Raw genomic sequence first — 21,968 nt, 5'->3', positions numbered from 1 at the left:
CAATCTCCCCCTTTGGACTTGATGGCAACCTTACAAACTTCAGCTTCATTCTCCCCCTTTGACATCAAGGGCAAAGGGGTATGCTCCCCCTAAGATCATGCTCCTCCTGAAAATGAACCAGATCTACAAAAAAAGAATCATAATCCACCATGAAAGAGATAGAGACATATTGCAGCTATTTCCAAGATCTCCTTCTGACCATCCTCCATAATGCCAACAATGCATTATATGCTCCCCCTGAACGTGTGCCATCAATCAGAAAAGGTTCAACAATAAGATGATGCATCAACAACCCCCAGCTTTTGCCTGAGGTATTCAAAAGTGTCCCTGGGCAATGGTTTGGTGAGAATGTCAGCAACTTGTTCCTTAGAAGGAACATACTCCAACTTGACCTTCTGTTCAAGCACTTGTTCCCTGAGAAAATGATACTTGATTGGTATGTGCTTGGTTTTTGAATGCATAACCGGATTCTTTGAGATGCTGATTGCACTTGTGTTATCACATAAGATGGGGATAGGTGGTGTATAAGTGATTTGAAAATCCTGCAAAGTCTGCATCATCCAAAGAAGTTGGGTGCAACAAGATGCAGCAGCAACATATTCCGCTTCAGCTGTAGACAAGGCAATCGAACTCTGTTTCTTGCTGAACCAAGATACCAGTTTGGAACCCATAAAGAACGCACCACCACTTGTGCTTTTTCTGTCATCCACGCTTCCGGCCCAATCTGCATCTGTATAAGCATGAAGAGTAAGATCTGTATCTCTAGGATACCATAAGCCATAATTTTGAGTCCCTTGAAGATATTTGAAAATTCTCTTCACTGCCTGAAGATGAGTCTCCTTCGGATTTGCCTGAAATCTTCCAACTATTCCAACTGCATGCATGATGTCCGGTCGGGTACCTGTCAAATATAGTAAACTTCCAATCATAGATCTGTAGGTTGGTTGATGTACTGCTGCAGATTCATCATTTGCACTGAGACTACATCCTGCGACCATGGGTGTACATACTGGTTTTGCATCTTCCATGCCATATTTCTTCAAAATCTGTTTGAGATACTTGGTTTGAGATAAAAAGATTCCTCCTTCCTTTTGTTGGATTTGCAAACCAAGGAAATATGTTAGTTCTCCTAGCAAGGACATTTCAAATTCTTTCTGCATGACCAAGGCAAAGCTTTGACTCATAGCTTCTTCATTGCTGCCAAAAATAATGTCATCTACATACACAACAAGTATTAGCAATTTGTCATTTTCAACTTTTATATAAAGATTGCTATCTGCTGAACCTTTTGAAAAACCTTGTTGATGAAGATATTTGTCCAACCGGTAGTACCAAGCCCTTGGAGCTTGTTTGAGACCATAGAGAGCCTTTTTCAATCTGCATACAAGATTTGGATCATTTCCAAGAATGAACCCATCTGGCTGTTCAATGTACACTTCTTCTTCCAAGTCTCCATTCAGAAAGGCTGATTTCACGTCCATTTGAAATACTTTGAAGTTTTGAAAACTTGAGAGAGCAAGGAACATTCGGATGGCCTCAAGTCTTGCAACAGGAGCAAAAGTTTCTTCAAAGTCTATTCCTTCTTGCTGCGCATACCCTTTACAAACAAGTCTGGCTTTGTTTCTAATTACTTCTCCATTTTCATTCAATTTATTTTTGAAGACCCATTTTGTTCCGATAACATTCTTATCCTTTGGTCTAGGAACCAGCTCCCAAGTGTTTTTCTTTTCGATTTGCTCAAGTTCTTCATCCATTGCTTTCACCCAACATTCATCTTTGCATGCTTCTTTCACATTTTGTGGTTCAGTAGAGGAGAGTAATGCCAAATAGCTTGAGGCTGCTGCAACTGTTCTTCTTGTTTGTACACCTGCTTCTTTCTGCCCCACAATCTGAGATTCTGGATGATTCTTCTGAACATATCTGGATGGAGTCTTTTCTTCTATTCTTGTTTGCTCCTCTGGCTCTTCTTGAGGTTCTTCTTGAGGTTCTTCTTCTTCATCATTCTGTCTTTGAGGGTAGCCTTCATCTTCTTCGATGTCTTCATGATGGACTTGCCTAGGAATGTATCCCTTCTCATCAACCACTACATCAATGCTATCAACAATTCTGCCAAGTCTTGTATTGTAGCACTTGTATGCTTTGCTATATGGAGAGTAACCAAGAAGAATGCCTTCATCTGCTCTAGGTTCAAGTTTGCCAAGCTGCTCATCAGTATTCTTGATATAGCATTTGCTCCCAAAGATTTTGAAGTGCTTTACCGAAGGAGTCCTGCCACTCCAAAGCTCATGAGGAGTTTGAGTGCTGTTCACCCAGACATTTTTTTTGTTGAGAATAACAACCGCAGCATGTGCAGCTTCACCCCAGAAAGTTGCGGGAGTTCCTGATTCATCAAGCATAGCACGAGCCATTTGTTGGATTGTTCTGTTCATTCTTTCAACAACTCCATTTTGCTGAGGAGTTCTAGCTGTAGAGAATTCTCTCCTTATCCCATGTTCATCACAGAAATCGAAAAATTCATTTGAAGTAAATTCCCCACCTCTGTCGGATCTGAGGCACTTAATTTTGTGACCTGATTCATTTTCAACCAAGGCTTTGAAAGATTTGAATTTTTCGAATGCTTCATCTTTGTGCTTCATAAGTCCTAACCAGACAAACCTGGAGAAATCGTCAATAAATAATATCAAGTATTCCTCTCCTCTAGGTGTTCTTTTCCTGAATGGACCACATGTATCTGTATGTACTAGCTCAAGAGGCATGCTAGCTGATCCTTCTTTCTCTGGAAAGTTAGTTCTAGTTTGTTTTCCAAACTGACATGATCTGCATATGGTGTTGTCAGGAATTTTGATATCTGGAAGATCGCGAACTGCTTGATATTTGCATGCTTTCCTTATTTGTGAGAAGCTTAGATGTCCCAACCTTTGATGCCATAACCAGTGCTCTTCATCCTTGCTCAGATAGAATTGTTGTTGTCCTTCTTCAAATATGTACAGATTATTTGGAGTTCTTTTGCCTTTGAGTACTGTTTTACCTGTATCAAGATCACGAACAAGACATCCATTCGATCTAAAAATAACCTCGGTTCTTTGATCACACATCTGGCTGACACTTAGAAGATTATGCTTCAATCCATCAACATACAAAACATTTCCAGCTTTGACCTTTTCTTTTAACTGAGCAATGCCTTTTCCTTTGATAGTTGCAGGAGTATCATTTCCAAAAGAGACTTTCTTTCCCTTTTCTAGAGCAGAATAAGATTCAAGTTTTTCTTTATCACCTGTCATATGCTTCGAACATCCACTGTCAATGTACCATAGATTTTCCTGTCCCTCTGCATAAAATGCTATTCCACATCTTTCTGTTTGAGGTTCCTTTATTCTCCATGTTTTGGTGCTTGAGGCTTGCTCCTTTTTCTGCTGAAACCTGCTCCTGCATTCAAATTCTTCATGACCAAAGTTATTGCAAATAGAACATTCGACTTCATTTTCAAGAACCGAAAAGTTGTTATAGGTCCTTTTTGTAATCCCTGTCATACTTCTTTGTTTTTGAGCTTCCCTAGTCATGATTGTTTTATATGCAACACATTGAGCTGCTTTGTGACCAAAGTTATGACAAGAAAAGCATTGTCCATTGAAGAAACTTCTGCGGTTATCGAATCTACCAGCCAACTGATTGTAATTTCTATTTTCATCTATTCTTGGACCAAATTGAGAAGATTTTACCTGTGGCTGGTTCACCCTTAAGATGGATTGCCCTTGATAGTTTCTGTTTGTAATTTGTCCCTGCTTTACCTGATGATCTTCATTGTTCTTTTGCTCATTTCTTCTTGCTGTATCAAGATAACTCTTTGAGGTGGATGCTTGAGAGGTTTCTCCATTGTAGCCCAGACCTGTCTTGTTTAGAGGAGACCGCTGCACATTGATAATCTTATCCAAAGTTTCAGATCCTTTGGCAAACTTAAGATTAATAGCTTTTGTTTTCTCAATCTCTTTTCTAAGACCAACAATTTCTCCTTCTAGTTTTTCAAGATGTTTTTCCTTTTCATCAATTTGAAATTGTAGAGTATCAATGATCACATTCTTTTCTTCTATACATCTCTTGAGTCTAGTGATTTCATCATAAAGGTTATCCACATCTATAGCATCCATATAATCATCATCTTCAAATGCCATTAATAACTTATATTCATTACCTCGTTCATCTTCATCACTGTTTGATAGACCATCACTATCTTCATGGGTGTAGTAGCTTTTCTTATTTGCACTTTGTTTCTTGTTCCATCTAGCAGGTTCCTTTCCTTTATCCTTATAAGGACATTTTGCAGCATAATGACCTACTCTTCCACAAGCAAAGCATTTGAAAGGTAGCTTACCTCTGAACCTTCCAGAACCCCTTTGAAGATTTCTGACAAAATTTGATTCTTCTTCCTCTTCTTCTGGAACATGGCTTGCTTCATAGTAATCTTCTTTGCCTGATGCCTTGAAAGCAGCTTCCCTTCTGTCTGATGGACCTCCCTTTCTCATTTCATAAGCAGTTAGAATTCCATGTAGCTGAGACATAGTGAGAATTCAGAGATTTTCCTTTTCTTCTATTGCAGATACTTTAGATTCAAACTTGGGGGATAATGATCTTAGAATCTTTTCAACTACTATAACCTCTTTTATTTCTTCACCCAAATTTTTCATACAATTAACAATCTCATCTACCCGAAGAAAATAATTAGCCACACTTTCATCATTATACATCTTGAGAGTCTCATACTGAATCCTGAGAGTTTGAAGTTTAGCTCGCTTTACCTGTTCATCTCCTTCATAGCTCGTGACCATTTTGTCCCATATCTCTTTTGTTGATTTGAAGTGCATTACCTTCATGAATTCCGTTTGGGATATACTTCCTAATAGAGTACTGACTGCTTTTGCATTTGTTTCATACTTCTTTTTCTCAGCTGGATCTGTAGGAGTAGCTGAAGGAAAAGCATAGCCTGTTTCTACAATGTCCCAAACTTCTGTACCAAGAGATTGAAGATATGCAGTAACTCTTACCTTCCAATAATTGAAGTTTGTCCCATCAAAAACCGGTGGCCTGATTGATGCTTCTCTCTCGTAGTTGCTCATGATGAACGATCTACCTTCAAGCGATCAAGCTTCTCTGAAGGACCTGCTCTGATACCAATTGTTGGAAATAATACTGAGAGGGGGGGTGAATCAGTATTATCTAGCAATTTAATAAATCTTCCTTATTTGATCTTTGAATTATTTTTGCATGTCAGTACCATAAAATAATGAGCATGAACAAAGAAAACAGATAGTCACACCAAAGAACACAAGATGTAAGGTGGAAACCCAATGTGGGTGAAAACCACCTGCTACAATATGTCTCTATCTTCTTTCAAGTTAGAAACTTCTTTTACAATGATTTTGTACTAGTGCAGTCCTTTACCAGTACGCAGGCTGCAACCTGCAGAGAGCTACAACTCTCTCTCTCTCTCGTTTTCCAGTCTACTCCTGGAAGGGAGCTACAACCCCCTACTTCTTTTCATAAGGCATCAGATGATCAACAAGTACATAACAGTTACAGTCCACTACAGATATCAGATCAGCAATAACAGAACTAACCCAGAACACCTTATCAACAGAGAAATTCAATCAACAGAACATCTTAAGACAGAGACGCAGTTTTCCCTTCTGTGGTCTGCGACCAGACGCAGTTAACCTTCTGCTCCCCTGCGTCCACACGCAGATATCCTTCTGCTGCGCTGCGTGCCCACGCACTGTTCCTTCAACTGCTCTGCGTTCTGTTGCTTCAGGGACGCATCCAGAAACACTATCGCGCCGCGTCTTTTTGCTACAGGGACGCACCCGAAAACACTATCGCGCCGCGTCCTTTACTTCAGAGACGCACCTGAACCTTGATCGCTTTGCGTCCCCACACAAATCTCCAGATTCTGCACTGCGTCCCGGCGCGCTTTCCTTTCACTGTACCTGCGTCCCTTCGGGTATGAATGATTTCAAGACTTTAAGTGTAACCCAAACAGTCAGATCTACAGATCTGATCTTGCGCCAAAGAGATCTCAGTCCTTCAGTAGATTCGTCTTTTAGATCTAGACCAGATCTCACCCAATAAGATATTCAACCAAAGACATACATAAGCCAAATGATCTCCTTTGCTTTATATAGGCAAGCTCCTCCTCAAATCATGGAACAATACCACGAGCCGACACCATAATAACACAATACCGTCGGCGGATACCAAGAGTAAAACACAAGAAACCCCCACGTGGGCTTTTCTCTGCCTAGAAATGTGTGCACTGGGTGGACGCACCTCCTGAATGGCTGGCCTGCGACTCTGGATGCGGTCCCTGCATGGTGAACCTGCGGGTACGCACCTTCTGAACTGATATCCTGCGTCTTTCTTAATTTTTCATAAATTGATAGCCCTGTCATGGGAGTTGCTATCAAGTACAACATCTGTAACATATAGCCATACCAGAAATCATAATGCCAACACAGGGGGAGTATATCATGCATTGTTGGCATTATGGAGGAAGTACAGAAGGAGATCATGGATGCTGGTCTGAATATTGCTGCAGTACGTCTCTATCTCTTTCATGGTCATGGATTATGGTTCTTCTTTGCAGATCTGGTTTATAGTCAGGGAGAGCATGTTCTTAGGGGGAGCATGACCCTTTTCCCTTGATGTCAAAGGGGGAGACTGATTGGTTGTTGTTGCCATCAAGTCCAAAGGTGGAGATTGTTGGCATTATGATACATATGTTGTACTTGATGGCAACCCACTCATCTCAGATAATAAATTATAATGTAGAGAAACATTCACGCACTTATATGCAGAGAAAAGTTTATTTCATGTAGAGAAATGTTCACGCACTTTTATGTAGAGAAAAGTTTATTTCATGTAGAGAAAAGTTCACGCACTTTTATGCAGAGAAAAGTTTACTTATGTAGAGAAAAAGTTCACGCACTTTCATGCAAGGAAAAGCGCGTATATGTTGGAGAACTTACCTTTGGTCCATGGTAGTTAGTCCTTGGTATTTGAACCTATGGTTTTGGACCATGGTACCTCGTGAGAAGTGTTGATCCTAAGTATTGGGTCTGTGGTATTGGTTTATTATGGTTTTGGTCCGTGGTATTGCATGTAGAGAAAAAGTTCACGCACTTTCATGCAAGGAAAAGTGCGTATATGTTGGAGAACTTACCTTTGGTCCATGGTAGTTAGTCCTTGGTATTTGAACCTATGATTTTGGACCATGGTACCTCATCAGAAGTGTTGATCCCAAGTATTGGGTTCGTGGTATTGGATTATTATGTTTTTGGTCCGTGGTATTGCATCCAAAAGTGTTGATCTCATGCACTTTCATGGTTGGTTCATGGTATTAGTCCAACAATTTTTTTGATCCTATGGTTTTGGACCGTGGTATTGTGGAAGGCCTAAGACTATAAAAGAGGAAGGAGATCATTTGGCAAAGTATCATCGAATGAATTGAATATCTAATAAGTGCTAGATCTGAAATATTTGTGATTGGGTTATGGTGCAGATCTGGATCTGAATGAAGGAGGAGCCTTAGCGCATAAAGAAGGATAAGTTCTATTGATGGGTCATAATCTTTATGCTTGAATAATAGTATCTTGGTATGATTTTGATCTGCTATATGATGCACATGCTTGATCTATAAATCTGACAATCTGGGTAAATTAGTGTCTGAATATTTGAAAGAAGGAATTATCCTTTATAGATCTGCACGCAGGTTTCAGGTTGTTGAAGTAGCGTATATCTTTAAATTATGATATAGCTGCCTCTGTCTATTGCTGCAGTATTCTGGGTTCAGAATTTGGTGTGTGGTTACTGTTACTGTGTTCTGGGTACAGCTGTCAGAGAAGTGTTTACTTGATTCAGTGCTAATTGGGAAAAGGAGATTGTTTGATGCAGATATACTTGATGATTCATTGATGTTCATGGATCCAGTTTGAAAATTTATGAAAAGTGGTCCTTGAAAGAAAAGAAGTAGGGGGTTGTAACTCGCTTCCAGGAGAGAGAGTTGTAGCTCTCTGCAGGTTGCAGCCTGCGTACTGGTAAAGGACTGCACCAGTACAAAATCATTGTAAAAGGAATTTCTAATTGAAAGAAGATAGAGACATATTGCAGCAGGTGGTTTTCACCCACATTGGGTTTCCACCTTATATCTGGTGTTCTTTGGTGTGACTATCTGTTTTTCTCGTTCATGATGATTATTTTATGGTACTGACATACAATAATTCAAAGTATAAATATATTGAAAAGGAATTAGATAATACGGATTCACCCCTCCCCCTCTCAGTATTATTTCCTACAAAAATCAGCTGGGTAATTCCAGGATTCTACAGAAATTATTAGATCTTCAATGACTCCTTCAGGTTTAATTGTAGAGTGATCGACCAACTCTAGGATGGTTGGAGTTTCCCTAATAAAGTTTTTTAACTGCAGCAGTTGTGCTGTTTCAAGTGTCATAATGTTTATTGCAACACCTAAATCTACTATAACTTTAGAGACAAAAGTTTTTCCAACCTGAACTGTTACTGTAGGCTGACCAGGGTCACCATATTTCAAAGGAGGACCTTTTTCTGTCATTAAAGCAGTCAGCTCAACCATCACATGAACTGTGAGGGAGTCCTTAGTTTTTCTTCCAGGTTTTTTTATGCAAATATCTCTAACAATCCTAGCATAAATGGGAACATCTCTTAGCGCTTGCAACAATGGAATTTTAACATATAAATTCTGTAGTTCGCCTAAAAGGTTAAAAGCAGGTTGCTCAAGTGTTTTGGTGAGAGCCAGATGTTCAAGGAATGGCGGATCCGTTGTTTGATCATTGTTGTTAGATGTTGGTTCAACTTTTTCAGCATTATTGTTAGCTGGTTTTTCTTTTCCAACTTCCTCTTTATCAGAGTCAGTAATGTCATCAATGATTGGTTCAACAACTCTCCCTAAGCGAAGATGGATATCGTTACATTGCATGGGGGAGATAGGTTGATTTTGAATATCAATTGCTTGCAGGGCTTTATTGTTATTTGGGTTGGGGTTGGGTTGCACAAGCAGCTGTGGTCTAATTGCTTGGTTATTCGGAGGAGTATTGGATGGTAAGGAAAGAGACTGTTGATGCTAAGGAAATGGCATCTGCTAGGCTGCCCAGTTCGGATTCCATTGATTAAAATACGATTGCTGGGGAGCCCAAGGATTCCATATGGTAGGATCAGGAAAAGGAAGACTTAGTTGCTGCATGGGTGGAAAATTCATCGTATTAAAGGGTGGGTACTGCATTTGGTTCATGGTTGGGTAATTTGTTTGAAAAGGAGAATGATTATTCCAACGATTAAATGCTGTGTTAGAATTCATACCTTGTCATTGTGGCCATTGCCTCCTATGTGTCATCAGGTACACTAGTTCAGCCTCTTCTTCAGTTGACTGCAATACTGCTTTTATTCCCGGCAGAGAGGGGCATTGCTGGGTCTCATGCTCCTTTTCACAAATCGTGCAGACTGGTATCTTATCTAGTGGGCATTCCCTGAGTGGGTGCTTTTCTCTGCATTTAGAACAAAAAATAGCTAGGGCAGCTTCTACTTCTACCTGTTTCTTTTTTACCTGCAGAGCATCAATTTGTGAATCAAAGGAGCTTAACATCTCAGTTTTAAATTCTTCCAACAAATTACCTATTTCAGCCCTTGTTGCTCCTCCACTTGCTGACTTCTAGACTCTCGAATATACATTGTCCCTGCTTTTTGATCTGCTTACTGCTCCTCTTGAACATCTCATGCAGAGGTTGATAATTTCATCAAATGGTTCTTTGGAAATGTCCCATTTTCCCAGCATATTCAACATGTCCAAGCAGTCATCTCGTACCCCTTTCAGCAATATTGTTTTCAGAATATCTTTACTCATGGTAGGGTGGTCAGACTGCTGCAGATTATACTGCAGTCTTTCCACAAATTCCTCCAAATTCTCGTTCTCCTTCTGAAACATTTTAAACAATGCTTCCTTCCTTTCTCTTGTTCGGCAGTAATCCTAATATTTGGCTAGAAAGCTTTCTTTCATCTGATCCCAGGTAGTGATTGCCTGAGCTCCTAAGCTCATAAACCACCTTAACGCATTCCCTTTCAGTGTTGCTGGAAACAGTTTTAGTTTCTGATTAGGGCTCACATAATCATAACTCATACATAGTATATCGAATTCAAAGAGAAATTCATCTGGGTCTTCAGAGGATAACCCATGAAAGTTGGGTAATGCTGAAAGTGGAATGTTCTTCATAGGGGTTGCTCCTCTCAGGAGCTCCCCAATAGGGAACTCTAGGGTAGAGAGTGAGTTTTCCCCCCTTCCTTCTGCTCTGTTATCCTCCATTGGTATTTTTCCTGAATCGCTTGCTTTATCTTCTGTATCTTCTGTTTCTTCAGGTTCTTCTACCGGTTCCTCAGTGTATTCTGGTATTTCCAGCTTCCTTTCAGGTCCTAGTACTTCCTCCGTCTGTCGATCTGTTTGTGAGGAATATTGGATCTGAGGTCTCCGGGAACTCGTCCTCTGTGATGTCTCAGCCTTTGAGATAATTTTGTCAATAAAGGTTTTTCTTCTTCCTCCGCCTTTGCCGCCTGTGAAATTAGGTTTCCTGCGTCCTCTCATGCACCTGTTGTTCTTAAAAAGAAATCATTAATGCTTTTAAAAATCTCTAGTCGCCTTCCCCGGCAACGGTGCAAAATGTTGGCTACTTGAATTGTTTATTGATTAAACAGTCAAGTACCACATAATTTGTCAACCTAGGAAATTCTTTTTATTTCAAAGGTGACCTCGTACTGTATGTACTTAATTCTAAAAGCATTAAAAGCTGTAGTATACATGATTCTGTTTTCTGTCAAACTCCTTACTCTATGTTATAACAGTTATAGCAAAGATAAAATGAAAGCAGTTAACTAAGAATACAAATCTGAAAAGAGAAATAATGGCTGCTCTGTTAGCAGAGGACCAGGACCCTATCCTCAGGGTAAGGATGTTCAGCACCTGCCCCTGTAACCAGATTGCTAATACACACTGCAATTCTAATTCACCAGTGAAGTGTTCTTTTACAATATCAAGCAATTAACAAAACAGAGTATCAACAAAAAGGAAATTATCAGAGGTAATGCTACAGAATCCAAACAGAGTACCAGCAAAAAGGAAATTACCAAACACACTTACACACTGACAGGAAATAAATGGGTGAATCTTGTGAAGAAGGTGGGCCCTGTCCCTCTCACAAGATTCCCCAGAACACAAATGCTGGATTAGGTGATCAGAACAATCTTCTATTCATCTGCCAAAATGTCCAGTTACAATAAAGATTCAAACTTGTTGTTTGTCTTTCAAAATTTCCCCTTCAACTTGTTTTCTTTTTCCCCCCCTTTTCTACTGTAGATGTCTTCTCTTTATAGAGGAGACACCTATCACAATAGACCGTCATAGTTCATTCAGTTAAACCTTTTTGTCAAAAATAAGAAATCCATCCTTGTTACAGGATGCCGTTACAACAGTGTGACTTTGTATTCCTTCTTGGTCTCTTACTGTTACACATCTAGTAAACAAACTTCAACCGTCTTCTTGGAATCCTTGTACTATCCTTTGCCGCTTCATTGTTGCTGATTTAGTAAACTCATGATGTTCCTGGTGTTTTAACAACTGTAACCGTATTTTACCCTTTCTGGACAGTTACTGGTCGTGTTGTGTCAGCGTGGAACTCTGCCGAACTTCTGATAGTTGTTGTTTGTCTTTTCTGGTATAACGTTTTCCCTGCTTTAGATAGTTGTTGTTGCTGGTGTTGCAGCAACTGCGTAGTTTCTGTTTCTGGTGTTGCAGCAACTACGTAGTTGTTGTTTCTGGTGTTGCAGCAACTACGAATTATAATTTCTGTAGACTTTAGACAGTTCAGCAGTTACTTAGCAACTTGGTTAACTTCTCCAAAGATAATTATAAAGATAACATGAATATGTAATGAATAATTAAACATATAGTAATGCGGAGAGTTACTTCATACCTTGGAATGATTGGGTCATTATATCATCAAAGCTTTCAACTTATGGACTGAAAAAGGGTAATATTATAGCAAAAATTTAAGGTCAAAAATGGTCAATTTGGAGTCCTAACAAGGTGGTTATCTACTAGTGCCTTGAAGGTTTCCATAATGCAATTCATGTTACCTCTGTCATGTGTATGCAAGAACATCGAGATGTTTTGTAACTTCTTTGGCAAATTTCACATATCAGAACTATGTTGCTGATATCTAGAAGAAAAATATCGATTCAATCGAGGTTATTAGCACTCCTCTACTTGTATCTCCTCATATTTGCAAATGGTGACTTTTATCTTAGAAAGGAGTTTAGAATGGAGAGAAAGGGTTGAATCTGATCTTCCAATGTTTAGGGAAATTCATCCATGACATGGAAAAAATATTCGAGGCTCATGCATTCATGCAAATTAGTAAACTTCTAAAATTATTTCAGTGTAGATGAGATAAAATGAAGCATACAAATCTTCATATAATTTTCTGACAAACATTGTTGGTTTATAGATGAAAATGTATGGTTTTGACTTGACTACATGTCTTACAAATTAAGAATGATTTGTTGGTTTATAGATGAAAATGTATGGTTTCGGCTTGACTAATTGTCTTACAAATTAATTAATCTGTGTTGGTTTATAGATGCAAATGTGTGTATTTGGCTTGACAAACTGTCTTACAAATTAAATATGCTTTCTAGAATCACTATGCACCTCTTGTTTCTACTAGTGCGTATGCAGTAATATTTATTTCACTCTGTTGATGTGAATGATAAGCACTTTCAACACATTCAGCACTTGATAAGCACATCCACACTTCATACAATCATCAAACAAATCCATAATGATTTAGAAAGAATACTTACTAGGTAAATCGATGCTCATCCATGAAACCCTAATCATGAGTCATCCACAAAACTTGAGAATGCATACATAAATCACATTTCCAATAAGTTTCATAAGTCATTCATCCATAGCGAATTAGTAAAGAGAGAAGTAGACAAGTAGTAGTAATCGTCCAAAAGTAGTAATGAAAAAATGAGGTGAGTGCTTCCCTTATTTCTATGAGGGAAAACAAGAACTTTACTTCTCTAAGGTTAAAAATTAATATCGACTAAAGTCCCCTAAAAACATAATTATCCATGACACATGTTGGATGGGGATATGAAAATATATTCTAGTCTTCTGGTTCATGTGGGGATCTTCTACCATTCTCTCTTTCGAGGGGTTACCTAAGAGGCTAGGTTGTAGAACTATGACATGTAACATAATGAGTTGTTGTTATGTATTCCATGTTGGAATTGTGCTCATGTTAACAAGGAATTATTGACATTGAGACAGATCCATTACATCTAAGAATTATTAGTGTCCCTAGCTAAGATATTTATTGGTGTACCTATGTTGGAGCATTGGATGGAAGTGGAATGACCGTAGGAGTTGTATGGAGGAGAATGGTATCCCGTTCCTGGATTGTGCAGGTTGAGGGGAAAGATATATGGTGGGTTATAATTATTGTAGGAGTTAACATACTATGATTTGTTGGGAAATTGGGCCATGTGAGAGGACTATAACAGACCATACAATAAATTTGTCCTTGTGGACTTACCATCCCATTTTAGGGGTGGCCTTATTAGAAAGAGAGTACGGGAAAGAGAGAGCCTATAGTTGGGTGAAACATCCCTCATCTTTCATCTACATTGTTTGAGTCTTGAGCAAGGGAGATTTCAACACATGAAATTGAGAAAGGGTGATTTGAACAGCAGGGTTTGAGCCAAGGTGGTTCAACAAGAAAGGATTCATATTATAAGAATTCCATGATCATCCTTATTTTTTTGTGTTGTTTTGGGTAGCAACAATTGTGATTTTTGACTGGTTTGTGGTGTTTTGGGGCAGCTACAACCATCCTTGAGTTTCAATTTTTCAATATAATTTTCCATGTTTCCTAATAATTGAGGGGTCAAGTTTCCAACATGTTTCCATTTTAGATACCTATCTATGATGAATTCAAATGATGTTTATGCTATTTTTTGATGGCTGTTATGTTTACAAGAGAAATATATGCATGTATAACATTGAATGTTTAATTTATATTTTCATATGTCTTCTTGTCACATGCATTCTTATATTCATGGCGGTGTAGTGGAGAAATTGGTATAAGAGTATAGAAAAATGAAAAAAATGTAAAATTTAGAAGTACCCACTATCCTCAATGGTTGACAGAGGGTACTGGGTATGTTATAGATTGAATTTTAAGAAGCAACTATGAAGCATACATTTTGTTTGATTGTTAGCCACTTACCCAATAATAGGTTTGAAAGAAATACAATGCCTTTCATTCAAGAATGGAATGTCCCTTGCTTCACACATATGTGCGGATTTTGACACCATCAAAAGATCCCCATGCCTTAGATTTGTTTATATCTAGAATTTTCAGAGTTGTAGGAAGATTTATGTTAACATGTTTCCAGATTCCTCCATAGGCAATTCTAACTTGATGACACACTTGGATTGGAAGAATTTCGTTGCTTTAAAAGGCCATTTCATTAGGCTTCACCCTAATTTGATGGTATCAATTGGAATAGATATTTTTCAATCTATGTATGTCTTATTTTTTCTTTACTACTAGTCATTGTCCCTAGTGGTAGTTCCTGATAGTTCTTTGAGTTGGCATAATATCTTCTTGGTATGCCAAACATGGAAATTTAAAGCAAGCAATTCCATCGATATAAAATGGGTGTATGCATGATCAATATGGGGAAGGGAACTATTTGTGAATGTTTAAATATGGGCTTCCAAACTAGAATTCAAGACTAGTTGCAATGAGACAATCCACTAGATCAAATCTTTGGAGAAAATGAGTCTTGATTCTCGAAAGATTATTATAGAAATGTAGTGTGAAGGAGAAAAGCTACAGGACAACAAGAGGATGTGATAATTTATTACCTATTTTTTTTTTGGCTATATTTCGAATGCTTCAGGAACATGGTTGGAAGGGTATAGAATCAATATGTTTTGGGAATTTCTTTGTTATTAATGTAGACTTTAATAAGATCATTTGAACATATCAATTTAAATACCTCTAAACCTCTAGTTATTTGTCTAAATTAATCACTAGATAACCTTTAATTACACCTACAAAACCCCAGAATGTGGTAGAGCTCACTAGCGAGAGACGAGTGAAATTCACTACACACAGAGGGAAGCTTAATGAAATTCAGTTCAACAGGAGAACCTACATGTTTCACTTGCCCATAATTGATGTGGATGAAAGGACATATAGTGTCATGAAAAATTTGTTGAAACATGATGAAAACCTTTGTGACTTGTTGTATCTTCTTGGGGAAGTGAAATAGCTGAGGTGTTATGTATTCTAATTAATCAATAAAATGAGGGAGTTGAAGTGCTAAGAGATAGTGGTATAATCATTAATCACTTTAGCATTGATGAAAAACTGACCAATGTATGGGGTAAAATCAAGAAATAGATGACAAACATGAACCCCCAGTATATGAACCAATCAACGTCGCCATTGATCACCATCACCCTCCCTTTCCCTGATTTCACCCCAGACCTTGGTTACTTCTTCATCGCCCTTGTCTTCATTGATCAACTGGAATATAAATTCCACATACTACCTCAGTGGTTTCACTTCCTCAGGGAGATACAGGAAGTCACAAAGATTTTTCTTGTGTCTCAAAAAACAATTCATGACAAAAGATGTGCATTCATCCACCTTGATTCTATTGACATTAGAATTAATGTGGATGACAACACATCTAATGTCATCAAAAGATTGTTCAAATTTGTTGAAATGAGCAGTAATATATTTTAATTTAATACTTTTCACTTTTACTACAAATGGTTATCAAGAACATGTTCTTTTAAAATTTCTAACTGATAATAATCCTTTTTTATAAGATTCCTTTTACTTCTTCCCTTTGATAGTTATTGTGTTCTATAATAAGTTAATTACAATCTTTCAGATCTGCCAAAAGTGCAGAAGCTTGTTCTTATGGGAAGGCAGTGGAGGGAAAAGTATTGAATATTGTGGAGATCATTCCATACAGTGAGTCCCACCAAAACATAGAAGTACAAAAAATATGTTAAACATCATTAGTTAAACTTATGTGGTTCCTCTCTCATCCTCATTGTTTTGTCATTCATATTCTATATATTGTAACATGAAAAGAGAAGGGTTTTATTTTCTTGTGTAAAATCTTTGTCATCATTCTTTTGTCATTCTAGTTCTATATATTGTAACAAGCAAAGATAATTGTTTGATTTTCTTGTATTATATATTTGTGCTTTCACCATTCCCTTATTTTGTGCTTATTCCTCATATAGAAATTGAGATCAAATACTAGCATGGATATATATGATGGTGGATTGGTTGTGTTGTATTATTACTAGTACTATTCCATTCAGCAAAGTTTATTTGTACCATGGTGTGTGTTGTCCAAACTGGTTAGGACTTTGTTCTACCAACTACTTTTGATAATGAAGACATATTTTCATTTGCAACCTGTTATCACTTAGAAGTTTTCCTTAGAAGTTATCAAAAGAAGGAAGCATCCAACGTAACCAAAAACTAATATTTTAGGCTTAGGCTCTAGCCGATCTAAGTCCAGAGAGGGCCCTCTTTATAATTTAGCCTTCTTTTCATGAGATTTTAGGCTAGTTCTTAGTGTTCATGGCGCTTTGATTTTGGATTGAAGGTTGGGTGCTGGAATTATTGGAGCAGATGGATAGAGCTAGGTCTTCAAGCCATTGGGCTATGGAGTCAATCAGTGGATAGAATAATTGTACCAGATCATTAAAGGGAATGTTGACAGGGCAGGCTAGCAAAGGAAAAGGAAAATCTTCAAGTCTAATGGATGAAATGATTCTAACTAGGGTGAAAGGGAACTTAAGAATCCTTGGACCGGGATTAGAATGAAGAACAGAGGGTGGTCATGAATAAAGGGAAATTAAGAATCCTTTGCTATCGACCAGAGGACAAACTACGGAAGCTAAGGAGTAGTTTAGAATTCCCCAGCTAAGACAGTTTAGAAGAAAACATTCAGAATGTAAAACAGTCAAGATAGAGTGCATTCAAGCAATTTCTGAAATATCATTCCTTGTTATACATTTAGATCTTAGAAATTTACACAAAAGATTACGGAAAAAACATAAGGAAAAACAACATTGAACATAGGAGAATACTTATTTGTATTTTGCTTTACACAAGAATCCTGTAAAATATTTTATCTTTATTCCTTGATCCAGCAAACCAATCCAATCATTGATACAATAGAATTTTGATTTGAGAGAAAAAAGTATATAGAAATGTCTTGGAATCCACCCTACATACTTCGAAATGTGAAGTATTTACAAAATATCTCAAAACAACTTGAGGCCTAATCTAAGGAATAAGAATATCTTCTTGCATGAAGATAGAGACAGATCTTAAACTGCTTCATGTTGTCCCTTTTATTATGGTGTTTCTGGTTGTTTCTGTTGAGTTGGAGCCCTTTAAGCTGGCTGATAGTTGTGGTATTTCTACGTTAGAATCTTATTTACTTTGATCTCTTACTGATACTCTTTGACTTTGTTACCCTTTGACCCTGTTGCTCTATCCTTTACCTGTCTCACCTGCCTACCTTCAGATTTGTTGTGGTAACTTTTTGATATATAACTTTTTCATAGTAAATCTATCATTTTCTCCCACCATTCTGTCTCAGGTAATCTCATTTTCAACATTCTTCTGTAAATTTCATCTTCCTCTATGTATTTTGAAAAATTGGGTTTGGTGAGAAACAAATGTTTCACCTCATGTTCTAGGAAAAATAGTTTCTCCAATGTATCGTTTAATACTTTGCCTGTTGGAAGGGCTTTAATGCCTGAAGATATGGCTTGTTCCTTGGCCAACCTCCTGAGTCTATCACTATATTCCAATTGGTTCATGATTTTGTCATTGATGACCATAGGATTGGGAAGGCCTTTGTCTCTCAAAATTTGAAATTTAGCCATAAACCTGTCAATGGCTACCTGCATGTTATGGAACTTTTCTTCTAAGTTAAGCATGCAGTTTCTTTTGGAAAGAACATTTTTAATCTCTAAGATGGCTTTAGTCCTATCCTCTATGCCAAGCTCATGGAGCTCATATCTGTTCTTACTATTCAGGAGGTGGATGAGTCGATTTGTATCCTCAGGTTTATCACCTAATTCTTCCCTTACTTTCTGGATGGCTTCAGTGGCTACCTTCGCCAGTTCGATTTGTTCAAATATAATTTGGATTGATGGTGAAATATCATTGGCAGAGTCAATGATATTGGCCCAGAGCATCTCTTTAGTCTGTCCTAGCGGCTTCTGCAGTGTCAAATCTTTGTCGAGGACTTTGATTTTCTCACCCATTCTTTGGGCTTTCTGTGTTTCTTCTCTTTTCTAAATATGGGCAAGTTTACAATCAGTTTCCAAACTTGCCACTTTCTCATTTAATATTTTGAGCTATGTAGCTTGGATGGAAATCTCCTCCATAGCTTTTGTCAGTTCTGTTGTTTTCTCAGTTGATGTACCTACTGTTGTAGTTGATGTGGCAGGTGGAGCTGTAGGTGCCAATGATGTTGCCATTGTGTAAGGAACTGCTGTTGATACTGTGGGGATGACAGTTCTGGGAGTTGTGACTAGGTCATTTTTCTTGGACTAAATCAAAGTGTCCAAATCCTTCTCTATTTTTTTAAGCTGATCATTTAGCTTTAGGACTATGTCCATAATCTCTTCATGTTCTTGTTGTGCTTCTAGGGCTTCCATTGTTTGAGGGTTATGTAGCTGGGGAATTTTGCGCTGCTTCTTTAGTGCAACAATGTCATCATTCTTCTTTTCAATTAGCTGCTCTATTGCTTTCACATCCTTTGGATCTTGTCCCAACTCTATGATTAAGTCCTCTAAGGACTTGATTCTTGTATCTTTGGCCTGTGAGGAGGCCTTCTCCAAATGAAACTGATCTCACATATTGTTTAAAGAGTTATGCAATTGGTGGGCTGCTATGGCTTTTGTTGTCAATGTAGAATAAATCATCTCACCTATTTGCTTATGCAGCTCAATCTGGATAACAGGATGAATATCCCTTGCCAGTACTTCAAAATCTACTTTCTTAAAAGTTGATGTTGTTGTTGGCTGCTGAGTGGTTGGCTTGATGAAAGCCATCTTCATTTTCCCCTCTTTAACATCAAAGGTTGACATAAGCCTTATTTGATTGGTAGGGGTGATCTTTAGATACTGTGCATAGGTTTGGGCTTTCAACCTCTCATTTCTAGCATTTATTTATTTGCATCTCTCGTTGATATCTTGGTCTTTATGTGTTGGCATTCTGAAAGAGGATACCTCAACATCTGAGTGTGTGATGTGGAAGGTTCTAGAGTGCCTCCAGATGGAGTGGCAAGCCTACTCCCATCTCTTTCTGTGCTTGTAACCTTAGCTATTTCCTCTGTATATTCCTGTTCAGAGACAAGATTGACTCTTTGTCTCTTAGCTTGGCTTCTCTATGCATGGAATTGTGATGTTTCTCCTATTGAAGTAGTGGCCCCTTCCCTGTTTCTCTTCAGGCTTTTCTCCTCATTTAGAGGAGTCTATAGAACTAGAGGCATAATCATGGTGGTTTATGGTTTATCTAATTTCTCTAGTATGTTTGTTTGATCTGGCACCTATGACAGGTTTGGTACTTCTGATCCCTCTAGCACCTATGATTCTTCTGGTACTTGTGATTATTCTGGCATCTGCAGGAAGGAATCCTCATCAAGCTATTTCTCTAGGTTAATTATTGTGTTTTCCATAGCAACTTTAGTACTATCCCTATCCTCTAAAGTCTTTCCCACCCATTGCAATTGGTTGGCATACTTTTCTATCTCAGGGATGTGGTGAGGGATATAAGGAGCCATCCTGTTTTTCTACCTTCTTTTGCAGATGAAATCCAAGGGATCATATATCCATATGAAGCTATGTTTTAGATTTAATCTTTGAAGGACTAGGTCTGCCTCCTTTCCAGCTTCTCTGCTATTACAAATAAATGGACCCAATTGGTCTTTGATCTTGACCTGGGCTTTATTTTTATCTTTAACAAAGTTTACCTTATCTGAATTTATTATCTGCCTGTAGTACTCCAGTGCAAATAACCTCATCGGGAGGTATTTAGGTACTTTGTATGGGGCCAGCTCACAACCATAAATGTTGATCTCAATGTGGTTTTGGTACAAGTACCAATCACCTACTCTGGATTGTTTTGATAGTTGCAGGATCCTCTTTATATCTGGACTAATCCTTGGAGGAGGGCTTCCTATCATCATTTTCACAATGGGATGTACAAATAGGTCTATGAAGTCTGTATATGAATATGGGGAGTGATATTTATGGATCAATGGATTCCAAAAAATTACTGATCTAGGGTGACATTTTGTGTCAAGATTCTGGAGAGTAAAGGGGAACTTATCTGCTTGGTAGTATAGAAAAAGGTGATACAAAACAAAGGAATACTTGAAGACTCACTCATTACTCATTATGAGAAACTAGTCATGCATCCTATCAGCTATAAACTTGGGATAGTCATAGATAACTGCAGGAGGCTGTCCTGGAGTGTATATGGACATGAAAACCAGGATGATTTCATCTATATACTCACTAGTGGTATAACCTAGGACACTGGATATCATTTCTATAATGTCCTGGCCAAATGACGAAAATATGGTATACACATATGGAGGGTGGTCTTTGGGGGTATACCTCTCTTCTAGGATGAAGGTTTGGATTATTTGGGCCAATCTTGTAGGGCTAAGCTTGGGAAATAAGTCCAACAGATCTCCAATGGATAGGGGAGTCAAGTTTTGGCCAGGCTTGATTTGTAGCATTTCATTGATTGATTTAGCAGTGATGGTGAAAAGTATGGTTTGGTTAGGGGACATCACTGCTCTTTGAATGGGGATATAATTTGCATGGCAGTAATGCACAATTTCTAGGAAAATGTGAACTTCAGAGAATTGCTACCTGGGCAAAATGGACTCCCAAAAACCAATTTTATCAGCATGGTTCAGGTATTGGTCTCTATATCGGTAGTATAGTTTGAGAGGGGATTCATGGACAAAGGTGTCCTTTATCTGAAAATCCTTATCAGCCAAGGGGAGATGGTCTAGGTCCAGATGAGGAGTGGAAGTAAGTCTAACATCCATGGCAATTTGGGTGATCATTCTTAGTTCTTGTGGATTTGAGAAAGGGGGAGGTGATTTTTAGTTTTTTAGGGCAATGGTGGTTCAGTACAGAGTAAGCTTAAGTCGCTTGAGTTTCTTTAATTAATTTTTTACTTTAACTAATAAAACTCAGTAATTGGTTCTGAAATTGACAGGTTTTCTAGTGAATTATGGCTTAAATACCTGGAATTTAAGGAAAACTAGCTCTGAACAGGGCGGCTGGCAACTGCGAATAGTCAAAAAGGCTTTGTGTAGGCTGGAAAGTGAACTGGGTGCTCTGTGGCATCTTTAGGGTGCAATTGGACGTAGGTTGACAGCTTCGACGTTCACAGGTGTGTGCATGGAGGTTTACAATTGAAAAAATGATAAAAACAAATGATTTTGGGCTTTTTGGCTTTATGCGTGAAAGTCAATTTTGGCGGGTATAGGTGAACAGTGGTCATTTGTCGTGTAGCGAGGTGAACAGTCACCATTTTACCATGTAGCGGGCGGGCGGTAAATGGTTTCCATCACACCATGTTTGGGCACTGGGTGGTATTTGGGGGAGGCTGCCCAATTCCATATGTTGAATGATACGTAGCATCGGGGGCTTGGTAGAAAACAACTTTTTTGAGTGGTATTATTCGGATGTCGGACCCGCTCGAAATTGATAAGGGCTGTCAGATGTGGAGGGAAGCGATTGTATGGTGA

The sequence above is a fragment of the Pinus tabuliformis genome, chromosome 9 (assembly GCF_031772625.1).
Source record: "Pinus tabuliformis cultivar Carrire ecotype Pingquan chromosome 9, CPIR1, whole genome shotgun sequence".
NCBI lineage: Eukaryota > Viridiplantae > Streptophyta > Pinopsida > Pinales > Pinaceae > Pinus > Pinus tabuliformis.
Note: the sequence above shows the minus strand (reverse complement) of the source record.